Here is a 12128-nt window from a genome sequence, read left to right on the forward strand (position 1 = left end):
GGAAAAAAGTGTGATTATATAAGTAGATACAGGAAAGGCATTGGATAAAATTTAGCAGCCTATCTTTACAGAAAAATCTTTGTAAAACAGGATCCAAAGAAACCACATCAATATCATGGAGGTGATTTACCAAAAATCAGCAACATCCATTCTGTTTGATAAAATAATTGTTTGGAGTAAAATGATGAATGAGGTAGATGGTTACCATTATTACCATTATTACTCAATAGGAGAAATAAAACAAATTAACTGAGGAAAGCAATATTCTCGCTTCTAAGATGTTTTAAGTGGACTCCACCTATTTACTCTTTCATTCAAAATATTTGTATTAATGACATACAAAGTAGTTAGGATTAAATATACTAAGATAATAAAATTTATAATATTTTAAATAAGGCCATTTACTTTCTCATGCTGACCAGTCTAGGTGAGTAGAGTAGCCCTGCTCCATAAAGTCATTCGATTTTATTTTACCATATCCAAAATCACTGCCATCAGCTACACGATGAATGCATTCTAGCCCACAGAATAAGGAAACGTGGAAACAAAGAGGCAACAATAACAATTTAAGCACATAAAATCAAAGTTGTACTCATTACTTCTGCTCACTTTCCAATGTAACAACAACAAAAAAGTTGTAGTCTGATGAATATACTTAGCCACAAGTGAGAGTGTGAATACAATCTCTACTTTTCAGTCAATTGCCAAAAGAAAAGAAAAGAATGGATGTTAAAGGGAAAAGTGTCTTCCGCAAATGCTCAATATGTGCCTTGTGAAGAGAAAAAAGTCTCTAACATGATGAAGCTTATATTCTCTACTATGTAGAGATAGATAGTATGGAAATAAAACACAAAATATATAATAAGTAAACTGCTTTATACTTAGGCTGGTCTGGGATAATATTGCTAAGAAGAGACAAGACACAGGGGGCACCACAGAAAAAAAACATTCCAGTCAGAGCAAATATCAAGTGCAAAGAACCAGACAGAAGTATGCTTCATGAGACGAGACCACATTTGGCATGTCTGAAAAACAGAAAGAAGGTCACTGAGATGGAAAGTCATTGCAGAGCTTTGAGCAGAAGAGTGGCTTTGAAAAGGATCAAGTTGGGGAGATGACTTCTGGAATAGAGATGTGAGAAATTCTGTGGAATCTCTTCCCAGTGAAACAATATCTGGTGGGAATTTTTTTTTAAGTTAAATATCTGTGGAAATTGTCCAAAGGGCATACAGTAAAATAAACATCTATTCAAGAAAATCTATTACATCTCAGTATTAACAGTGAATCTTTGACATTTAAACCACAATTTTCTCTCGTTTCCTCCCTTCTTCCTTCGACCCCAGTTCAATATGACAGAAGTTCTACCCTGAGTAAGTACAGCCGAGAACATAGGATCCCTCTCCCACTGGGTCCTAGTTGAGCACTACGGTATTTTCACAAGAAATGCATTAATTTATCTCGCATCCCAAGCCTACCTACATGTTTCAGAGGTTATTATGTCAGGAAAGAATAGTTGAGAGGTCTGGGGCTTTCTTCATCCCTCCAGCTCCCACTGATAGGCAGAAGTTCTAATCAAGGTGCAACAGGCAGAGAATACTGGAGCCCTGGTAGCTCTTATTCCAGATCACTTATAAGATAGCGATTCTGTGCCAGGTGAGGCAAGCTGAGAAGACAAGAGACTGCTGTCACAGCTGAGCATTCTACTTGTGAATGTCACTCTGAAAAAAGTGAACCACTGCCTCCTCTCTCTGATCCAGGACAGTGGCACAGTGATTTTGCCCAAAGATAAATGTAGCCCATATGAACACAGAATCTGAAGTGCTCCCCTCATCCCCTCAAACTGAACTGACTTTATGAAACAGAGTATGGAGAATTTCAAATCTAAAGGCACTGTTAAAAACAGTGGAGATTATGGTGTTAAGCAATTAAGAGAAGGATGGTAGTTCCATGAGACTAAAAAGGTAAACTGAAGATCAGGTTGAAATTTTCCAGAGAGAAACAAGAAAAGAGCTAAGAAGAGTACTGGGATTAGACCAAACAGCAAAAACTGGTCTCAAAGATTCCCCTGGAAAGGGCCTCAACATAAAATGAATCAGACTGTTAATTTATGTTCCAGAACATTGTTAAAGACAATAGAGCAATCAACCGGCAATTAGTAAAGGTTGACAGTGAGTTTGATACTAAAACAGTTCAGAAGACTTAACAGGGAAATCAGAGAAGACAGTCAAAGAGAGCCCTGCTTAGACCACTGTCCTCCCAAGAGCAACTATAGCTGGCCAAACAGCTGACTATAGCTGGGGCAAGCTCTGAGGAGCAATATCAGAGGCTGCACAATGCAGGGAAAATAGACTTCACTAAAATAGTCCAGACAAGTTATTAAACAAATAAACAAATCACAAGAAACTCTGGGTGGGGCTACAGTATCCCAGATTATTACGATATAGTACCTAAAATGTCTAATTTTAAACAAAATGTTATTAGACAAAGAAACACAAAAATGTAAACTATATACAAAATAGGGCAGACAACAGAAGCCAACATATAAAGGACCCAGACAACAGACAAAACAGACAAAGACTTCAAAGCAGGTATTATAAATATGTTGAAAGAAAATCAAGCTTAAGTAAGTAAATACGCTTAAAAGAAATCAAATACATTTAAAGGCATGATAACAATGCCTTTTCAAATAAAGACTATCAATAAAGACATAAAAATAATTTTACAAAAACAAAAATTTTGCAACTAAGAAGTACAATAACTGAAACAAAAAATTTTACTCCAGTGGCTCAACAGATTATGCAATCTGAAAAACAGAAATAAAATGAAGACAAGTGAGCAGACTCACAAAAAGTTGAGGGATAGGATTGAGTCCACCAGTACAAATAATGGGAGTACAAGAAAATAAGAGAGACAGAGAGAAAAAGGCGGAAAATAAATAAGAGAATAATGGCTAAAAATTCTATAACTTGATTTTGAAAAATTAATCTACACATCCAAGAAGTCCAATGAACATAAAGAGGTCCACATCCAGACACATCATAGTAAAACTACTGAAATCTAAAGACAGAGAAAATCTCAAAAATGTTTTCTTGAAATCAAGAAAAATGATGAGTCACATCCAAAGGAACCCCAATAAAATTAACTATGGCTCTCTTATGAGAAACAATGGAAGCCAGAAGGCAACAGTATGACATTGTCGAAGTTCTGAAAGAAGAAAAAGAAGAAACTCAATCAACAATCTTAAATCCAGAAAATATGATCTTTCAAAACTGAAGGTGAAATAACAATGTTTCCAGATCAATACAAGCTAAAATAATTTACTTCTAGCAGCATGCCTTGTAAGAGCTACTAAAGGAAGTTCTATTTAGGCTGAAGGCAAGAGACCTCCATGTTTTTTAAGATTAAAAAAAGCAGAGTGCTGGCAAAGGTAATTAAGTAATTATTAATCGGTATAAATGCATATTTTTTCTCTTAATTGGAAAATTAATTATATAAACATATATATACACACATAAACCCCCCTCCCTTTATCTCTATATATACACACACAAAATTATATATATAATTATATGATTTTGTGTGTATATTGTTACACATATATACATACATATATTGTTATATATATACACATATATAATTGTATTGTTGGATCTATAATATATAGAAATATATCTGACAATAAAAGCGCAAGGAGGCAGGTGAAAGCAAAGTTGGAATAGTGAAACAACCCCAAACGGTACCTCAAATTCATAAAAATGAAGAGAGCTAAAAATGATAAATAGAAATATTAATATAACAAACTCTATGAATATATCTATTCATCTTTTAGTTTCTTTAAAAAGTTTACAGTTTTATAATGTAATAATTATAGTCACAAACTGTTGGATTTGTAACATGCATAGATGTAATATGTCTAATTTAATAGTACAAAAACTGGGGAAAGAGAATAATGCTATATGGAAGTAACGTTTCCATATCTCACTAGACTTGTTAGTATAAATATGAAGTAGACATGATAAGTTAAAGTGTATATTGTAAGGCCTAATAAAAGCACCAAGATCATGCCTGTAATCGTAGCACTTTGGGAGGCTGAGTTGGGTGGATCAAAAGGTTAGGAGATCGAGACCATCCTGGCTAACATGGTGAAACCCCATCTCTACTACAAATACAAAAAATTAGCCAGGTGTGGTGGCAGGCGCCTATAGTCCCAGCGACTCAGGAAGCTGAGGCAGGAGAATGGCATGAACCCAGGAGGCGGAGCTTTTAGTGAGCAGAGATGGAGCCACTGCACTCTAGCCTAGGTGACAGAGCGAGACTCCGTCTTAAAAAAAAAAAAAAAAAGCACCAAGAAAATCACTAAAAACATACAGAAAATCACTAAAAACATAAAAAATCAATAAAGAAATGTACATGTTAAACTATAAAATAATCACTAACAACAAAAGCTATAAAGGAAGAGAGGCACAAAAATGATATAAGACATATATGTGAATAATGTTAGGATTTAAGTTTATTTTAAAATAAATTTCCCTTATATTCTTAATATTTTATATAATTATATAATTAATTTTACATGGCTCCTATTTTAAATATAATCTTTAATTTTATTTTCATTTTCTTTCTAAAGCATACTATCTTATCTAATGATTTATTTTTTTATAATGTCTAATAGAAAGTAAACCCATAGAATTGAAGCGGTACAAATCATTTCCACAACCTATAGATGTTAAAACCTAATTTTTATCTCAGCAGAAGTATTTATTCACTTTCAGGAATTGCTCAAGCATTCGCTCATTCAAAAAGCACTGTTCTAGACTCTAGGGACCTATTGATTAAAAATTCAAAGTCTAATGATATTTATATTAGAAAAACAAAAAATGGAAGATTATTTTTCTCTTATTATAATGAATTGTGAGGACAAAAATTTAAATTTAACTTTTAACGACATCAGTTATTTAATCTCAACATTTCTTTAATATTTCCATCTCATCTTAGTTTTACTGGAGACTCCCTAATGACATTCTAACTTAGGAAGTGGCTTCTTAATGAACTACTGGCTGGAGGAATTCAGGAATTATCTGGTTGCCTTAGCAATTAAAAGTCTCATTACAAAATAGAAAATAACTAAAGAGTTCAAAATAAAATAGAGTGTTTGTAAAACTTTACTTTGCCTTCAATAAGTAAGTGGCTTCATCAATCCATTAAGGTCCTGGTTGGATAGTGTGAGACAGTCTAGATCTCAAGATCAAGGTAACCTAGACAGGAGAAGAGAGGGGTCTTGGATCTTTCATGAAAGAACTCAGATTTACTCTAATTTTCCAAGAATAAAGGCAAAAAAACAGGAGAATTTTAAAGTTATGGTATATATTACAGTTTAGCTTCAGGGTTATGAATCTAGCGAATTCACAAGCAAATTTTATTTGAATATGCACGCATGGACTATACTAGGTAAAATACCCATAGCTTTCTTCAGATCCCCAAAGGAATCTGAACCCTCCCCGCAAAAAAGTCGAACGTTGGAACAGTTGTTGAAACAACTAAGAATGTTCTAAAAGAGAAGAAAAACAAGACTTGATGAGAAAGACCAAATATTAAACACTTAAAATGCATAATGTAAAATAGAAAATCAATACAGAGAACTAAAACAATATAAATCAGGACATTATTCAATTAAAAATAAGTGCAAAATATACATTCTAACTTTCTTTTTAAAAATCAAAATATATTGATTTTAAAAACCTAAAAACAAAAAAACCCACTACAGTTTAAAACAATAAAACAGAAAAAGTCTCCAATATGGAAGTTTTTCCAAAACAGAGTACCCAGTATTTGAGAAATGTGTTAGTACAGAGAGAATACCAAAAGAATAAAAAATAAAAATCCATACACTGTCCTATACCTGGAGCTCTTGCCCTTGCCCACTGAAATTAAGGTAATAGAGTTTCACTATGTTCTTTTGTAACTTTGGAAATATGAGGTCAGGTATTCAAGCCACTATCATGGCTTGAAATTTGAAGACTAGAAAGCCAATATAAGGGTCTATTAACAATTCTCTGAAATGACAACATACAGGCAATCAGATATAATGCTCCCCCCTACACTGAACCTGTCAAAGGGTGAGATAATAACTTCAGCAATTTCAGAAAAAAAATTGAGATTTCTTTCTATGGTATGAAATAACAAACAATTAGATTAATTATTATTTTACAATTCAATACATAGGGATTATTAACTTAAAAATATTAGATAATTTTTAAGTTTTCCTCAAAGTTTGTTGCTAATTACCTAGGTTTAGTAGAAAAATACAAGGTAGTGAGTATCAAAATATAAAGGAAATGTTGATCACAGTAATTTTTAAATGAGAAAGAAGATACATATGCTTGAATGTTTTAAAAGTATCTACAAAATGCTATCTGCAAAGAGCTCTAAATTTACATATTAATGAAAAAATTTAAGCCATTATGTAAGTATTAAGGTTTTACGGTAATAGGTAATATACCATTAATAAGGTATAAATTGCAGAAGCATGAGGAGTAAAACTTATAAAGACCCATAATTCAAATGATTATTAATTTAAAAGAGTAAGTCTGCCCTGTTATGTACTTAGTCTTCAGCTCTATTTGTCCTAAAGAGGAAATGATTCATTATAATGTAGTGCCACCTTTTAGTTCTTTTCTACTGTAAAACAAAGAAAGGTATATTAAATTATTTAAAAAGAATCATCACAATAATCATCACAATCAGTAAAGGAAAAGTCACTATCATCTTCAGAACCTTTGTAAATCAAAATATTTTAAATAGAAGTTATCCAGAACTGATGATAAAAGGTGATTTTCCAGGTAACTTTGGCAGTGGTTGAAAGTAAAAATATAGATAGATGGAAAAGGTGTGTATGTTTTATCACAATTGAAAATATTAACTTGCAACATAGCCTTTAAGAGCTACCTTCAACCACCTTCAGTCCTGTCGCTCATTTCACTAAAGACTTGACTTAATGACAAGAGTCTCATGTAAAAAGTATGAAGAAAAGATAAGCAAAGTATGAAGAAAAGATAAGGCCTTATCTTATTATTTGTATTAACAGTAGTACTATTATTAGCAGAAATAATAGAAAAGCAAATATTGTCTTGATAATATTAATAACATAACAGCTGGGTGAGGTGGTTCATGCCCGTAATCCCAGCACTTTGGGAGGCCAAGGTGGGCAAATCACTTGAGGTCAGGAGCTCCAGGCCAGCCTGGCCAACATGGTGAAACCCTGTCTCTAGTAATACTACAAAAATTGGCCAGGTGTGATGACACGCACCTGTAATCCCAGCTACTCGGGAGGCTGAGGCAGGAGAATCACTTAAACTCAGGAGGCAGAGGTTGCAGTGAGCTGAGATCACACCACTGCACTCCAGTCTGGGTGACAGAGCAAGACTATCTCAAAATAATAATAATAATACACCATATAACTAGCAATTACTAGTATCAGTAATACAATAATAAAAATATAATTCTATATGTCCATTGACTTGGCAAATCAAATTCTAGAAACTGTTTATAAAGACATTATAATTGATATATATACATATGTAAATTTACAGGGTTTGGTCCCTGTCATTTTATAATTTAGGGAAAACAGAAACCACAATAATGGCCACCGAGAAGGGAGAATTTACCTAAATAAAACATAACCATTCAGAAGAATACATTTAGCTATTACAAATTCTTTTTTTTTTTTTTTTTTTTAACAGTCTCGCTCTGTGGCCCAGGCTGGAGTGCAGTGGCGGGAACTCGGTTCACTGCAAGCTCCACCTCCCGGGTTCATGCCAGTCTCCTGTCTCAGCCTCGGGAGTAACTGGGACTACAGGCGCCCGCCACAACGCCCGGCTAATTTTTGTATTTTTTCGTAGAGAGGGAGTTTCACCATGTTAGCCAGGATGGTCTCAATCTCCTGAGCTCGTGATGCGCCCACCTTGGCCTCCCAAAGTGCTAGGATTACAGAAGTAAGCCACTGCGCCTGGCCAGCTATTAAAAATTCTTGTGGAATAATATCTAATACTATAGAAAATGGAAACAACCCTGTTAGAAAATAGCAGGCATAACATACCCTTTTTTGTAAAATAAAAATACACCCACATGTATATGTCACATTTTAAAAATTGTATACACACACATACAATTATCAATCATTACTACACTCTTGCTTTTACAGACCATTGCACAAGCACCTACCCACACATTTGGTTCCACATTTTTCCCTTGTTCAAATGGACATAAACTTTTGCCCTTGTTTTGTGCAAACAAAGAAGTTTGTTAAATGTATTTTTTTTGTAACTTGCTTTTCTCACTTAATACATTGCTGAAATCGCTCAAATTAAATTTTAGAATTAATTCACTTTTTAACAACTGCATAATATTTTATACTGTGTTTGTATCCAGTTTTCAACAAAGGAACACATAAGTTTTTCAAGAGTTTTGCCACTACAAATAAGACAATCTCTCTCTTGCTCTCTTTCTCTGTCTCTTCCTAGCCTTCTCCCCTACCCCACCATCTCCCACACACATATTTTATTTTTGTAGTATAAATTTCAAGAATTGTTATTGCTGGTGTAAGAATGTATTAGTCAGGATTCTCTCAAAAAATAGAACCAGTAGAAAATATATATATATATATATATATAGCGAGAGAGATTTATTTTAAGGAATTGGCTCACACAACTGTGGAAGCTGGCAAGTTTGAAATCTGTAGGGCAGGTCTGCAGAGGAAAGTTGATGTTGCAATCTCAAGTCCAAATCTGCAGTCTGAAAATTCAGGCAGGGTTTCTATGTCACAGTCTTGAGGCAGAAATGCTTCTCCAGGAAATCTTCGTCTTTGTATTTGAGATCTTTAATTGATTAGATGTGGCTCACCCACATTATGGAGGGTAATATGCTTCACTCAAAGTCTACAAATTTAAATGTTAATCACATCTAAAATTCTACCTTTATAACATCTGGACAGGTGTTTGACCAAGTAACCGAGCACCGTAGCCTAGCCATGTTGACACATAAAATTAAACATTACAAATAGTATAACACTTTAAAAATTAATTTTAGTAAAGAATTGCCATTTTATTTTTTAAAATAGTGGTGGCAATTCTCACCAGTAATATAATTCCCCTTCTCTTAAATCCTTATAAGAACTATTATCCCACTTTAATTTTTTTTTATTATTAGGGAAATATATTTCATTGCTGATATAATTTGCATATCTTGAATATTAATGAGGTTAAAGATCTTTTGATATGCTGGTTGGTAGTTTATATTTCTTCTTCGGTAAGTTGTCTATTCACACCCTTTATCCATTTTTTTAACTCATTTTTTTTTCAAGTACTTTATATACAAGCTATTTATATGTGAACATTTTCTGATTTGTATAGACAGATTCTTGAGAAAGTAGTTAAATACATTTTTTCCACGTATAGGCCACTTACAAATGGTCTCCCCCACAACAAGGTTAAAAAATATTTCATTTAATTATCTTCTAAAGTCCTATATGTAATGTTTTAACTCATCTGAAATATATTTTTGTTTATGGTGTACAGTAAGAAAACAAATCTTTTGTTTAGAAAAATAAACAATTTTACTATTATCAATTATTAAATAAATCATCCTTTCCCCACCAAAAATGATACTCCTATCATACTTTGTGATTCCCTTATATACACAGCTCTTTTTAGGGGCCCTTTTTATTCTGTTCATCTGATTTCTCTATCCCTGTGCCAATACAACCATATATTGATAAAGTGGCCTAAGAGTAATTTTTCATATTTGGAAAGGCATACTTTTTCAGTTGTTTCTTGGATATTATAAAGCATTTAATTTTTTTTCTCAGGAACTTTAAAAGCATATTTCCCGGTATCTCTACAAAAACAAGATTGTAATTGAAATCACTTATTTTAAAATATAAACTTAAAAAGGATGGTTATTTGTATTATACTGAATTCCCACCCAGAAATATGGTATTTATATTTGTTCAGGTTTTATTGTATGATAAAAATTATTTTCTTCACATAGGACCTTTATCCTTTGTATGTTGTTTCTTTCTCTTTCTTTTGAGATGGAGTTCTGCTCTGTCACCAAGCTGGAGTATGGTGGCGTGATCTCGACTCACTGCAACCTCCGCCTTCCGGGTTCAAGCGATTCGCCTGCATCAGCCTCCTGAGTAGCTGGAATTACAGGTGCGTGCAACCATGCCCAGCTAATTTTTGTACTTTTAGTAGAGACAGGCTTTCACTATGTTGGCCAAGATGGTCTTGATCTCTTGACCTCATGATCCGCATGCCTCGGCCTCCCAAAGTGCTGAGATTACAGGTGTGAGCCACAGTGCCTGGCTTGTATGTTGTTTCTTAAATATTTTCCAGTTTTATTAACAAGGTGAAATAGAAAATTTTCCTTTTATAAACAATTGGAATATTGTTACTATGAAGAAAAAACATCCATTTTTATATATGCATATTTTGTATCCAGCCACCAGCCAAACAAATTTTTAAATTTTACTAATCTCTTTGATTTATCATTCATATCAATACATCATATAATAATATAATTTCTTATTTTCTAAACATGTGACCAGATTTATCTTATCGTGTATGGCCTTAACTGGAAATTCCAAAACAATGTTAAAAATTTTAAATTTTAAAATAAATATAATATTTAATAAATAACTCAGTATTTTAAAATTATTTTTATTAGAAAGAATGTTAATTTTATTAAATTACTTTTCAGCTATTCAATAACACGATTACATTTTCTCCATTACTTAGTTGTATTAATAAGTTTCCCACTTATTGTCCCTCGATTCCTGGACTAAACTTTACTTGGTCATGATTTATTAAACTTCTCATATATTGCAGAACATTATGATTGATTAACATTTAACATTTGTGTCTACCTGTGTTCCTGATGCTGGGCAGTAACATTTTTATTACCCTATTATGTGTTAGAATTAAAATTATACCAACCTTATAAAATGAATAGGTGTTTTAAAACTTTTCCTATGGCCAAGAATAATTTAAACAATATTATAGTCTTGTTGGTTAAAGATTATGTAGAACTCAGAAATAAAACCACCTGAGAATAGTGCCTTTGTCAATGTTCATTCATTATTTTATTACTTGCTTATTGGTCTAATAGAGTTATTATACTCACCTTTAGTCCATTTTGATGGTTTGTATTTGCTAGACATCATTCTTATTTTGGCAGACAAGTGCCATCCAACCTTTCCATGTCATGGTTAACAAAAAAAAATGATATTATTTGTTTATTATTGAAAACAAACCAAGTAACTTGTGGCTGGAAGGGACCTGCCAAAAAGGTGCAGAGGATTATGCCTGCCCTAGGCTTGTGCTGACTGCTGAACCATAACCCCTTATGGGCATGTCTATATGACATAGTAAGCTTGTGAGAAGTTTTTCTCTAGACTTTAATATTTCATAGTTTCATATGCTAGTCATTTATATAATTTTAGTATTATTAGTAATTCTGGTTATAGATCTTCTCATTACTTTTCTAAAATATTTTTCTGGCCTGGGCCTATCTATTTCACTAGTCTTTTGAGAGAATAAGCAGTTAGTTCTCACTCATTTGTGGGGGCTAAAAATTAAAATTAAAAGCATGATTTCCTAACCCTAGTTTTTTTGTTCAACTTCTGTGTTAATTTTCCATTCCAACTTTTATTTATTTATTTTTAAATTTTTAATTTTTGTAGTTACATAGGAGGTGTATATAGTCACAGGGTACATGAGATATTTTGATACAGGCCTATAATGCACATAATAATGTCACTAGGATAAATAGGGTATCCATCACTTCAAGCATTTATCTTTTCTTTGTTTTACAAACAATCCACATATATTATTTTTAGTTATTTTATAATGTACAATAAATTTTTCTTGACTGTAGTCACTCTGGTGTACTATTAAATACTAGATCTTATTCATTACATCTAGCTATATTTTTATACCTATTAACTGTCTCCACTCCACCCACCCTACTACCCTTCCCAGCTTCTGGTAACCATCATTCTATCTCTACATCCATGAATTCAACTGTTTTAATTCTCCACTCCTATAAATGAGTGAGAATAAGCAAAGTTTGTC

The 12128-nt window shown here is 32.9% G+C and overlaps 1 protein-coding gene across 2 annotated transcripts in view; it reads right to left on the bottom strand.

Annotated features, from left to right (window-relative positions):
* The window catches only part of LRRIQ3 (leucine rich repeats and IQ motif containing 3), a 162035-nt gene that overhangs the window by 85118 nt on the left and 64789 nt on the right, over positions 1-12128 (bottom strand). The window lies entirely within an intron of this gene.

The sequence above is a fragment of the Theropithecus gelada genome, chromosome 1, assembly GCF_003255815.1.
Source record: "Theropithecus gelada isolate Dixy chromosome 1, Tgel_1.0, whole genome shotgun sequence".
Classification (NCBI taxonomy): Eukaryota; Metazoa; Chordata; class Mammalia; order Primates; family Cercopithecidae; genus Theropithecus; species Theropithecus gelada.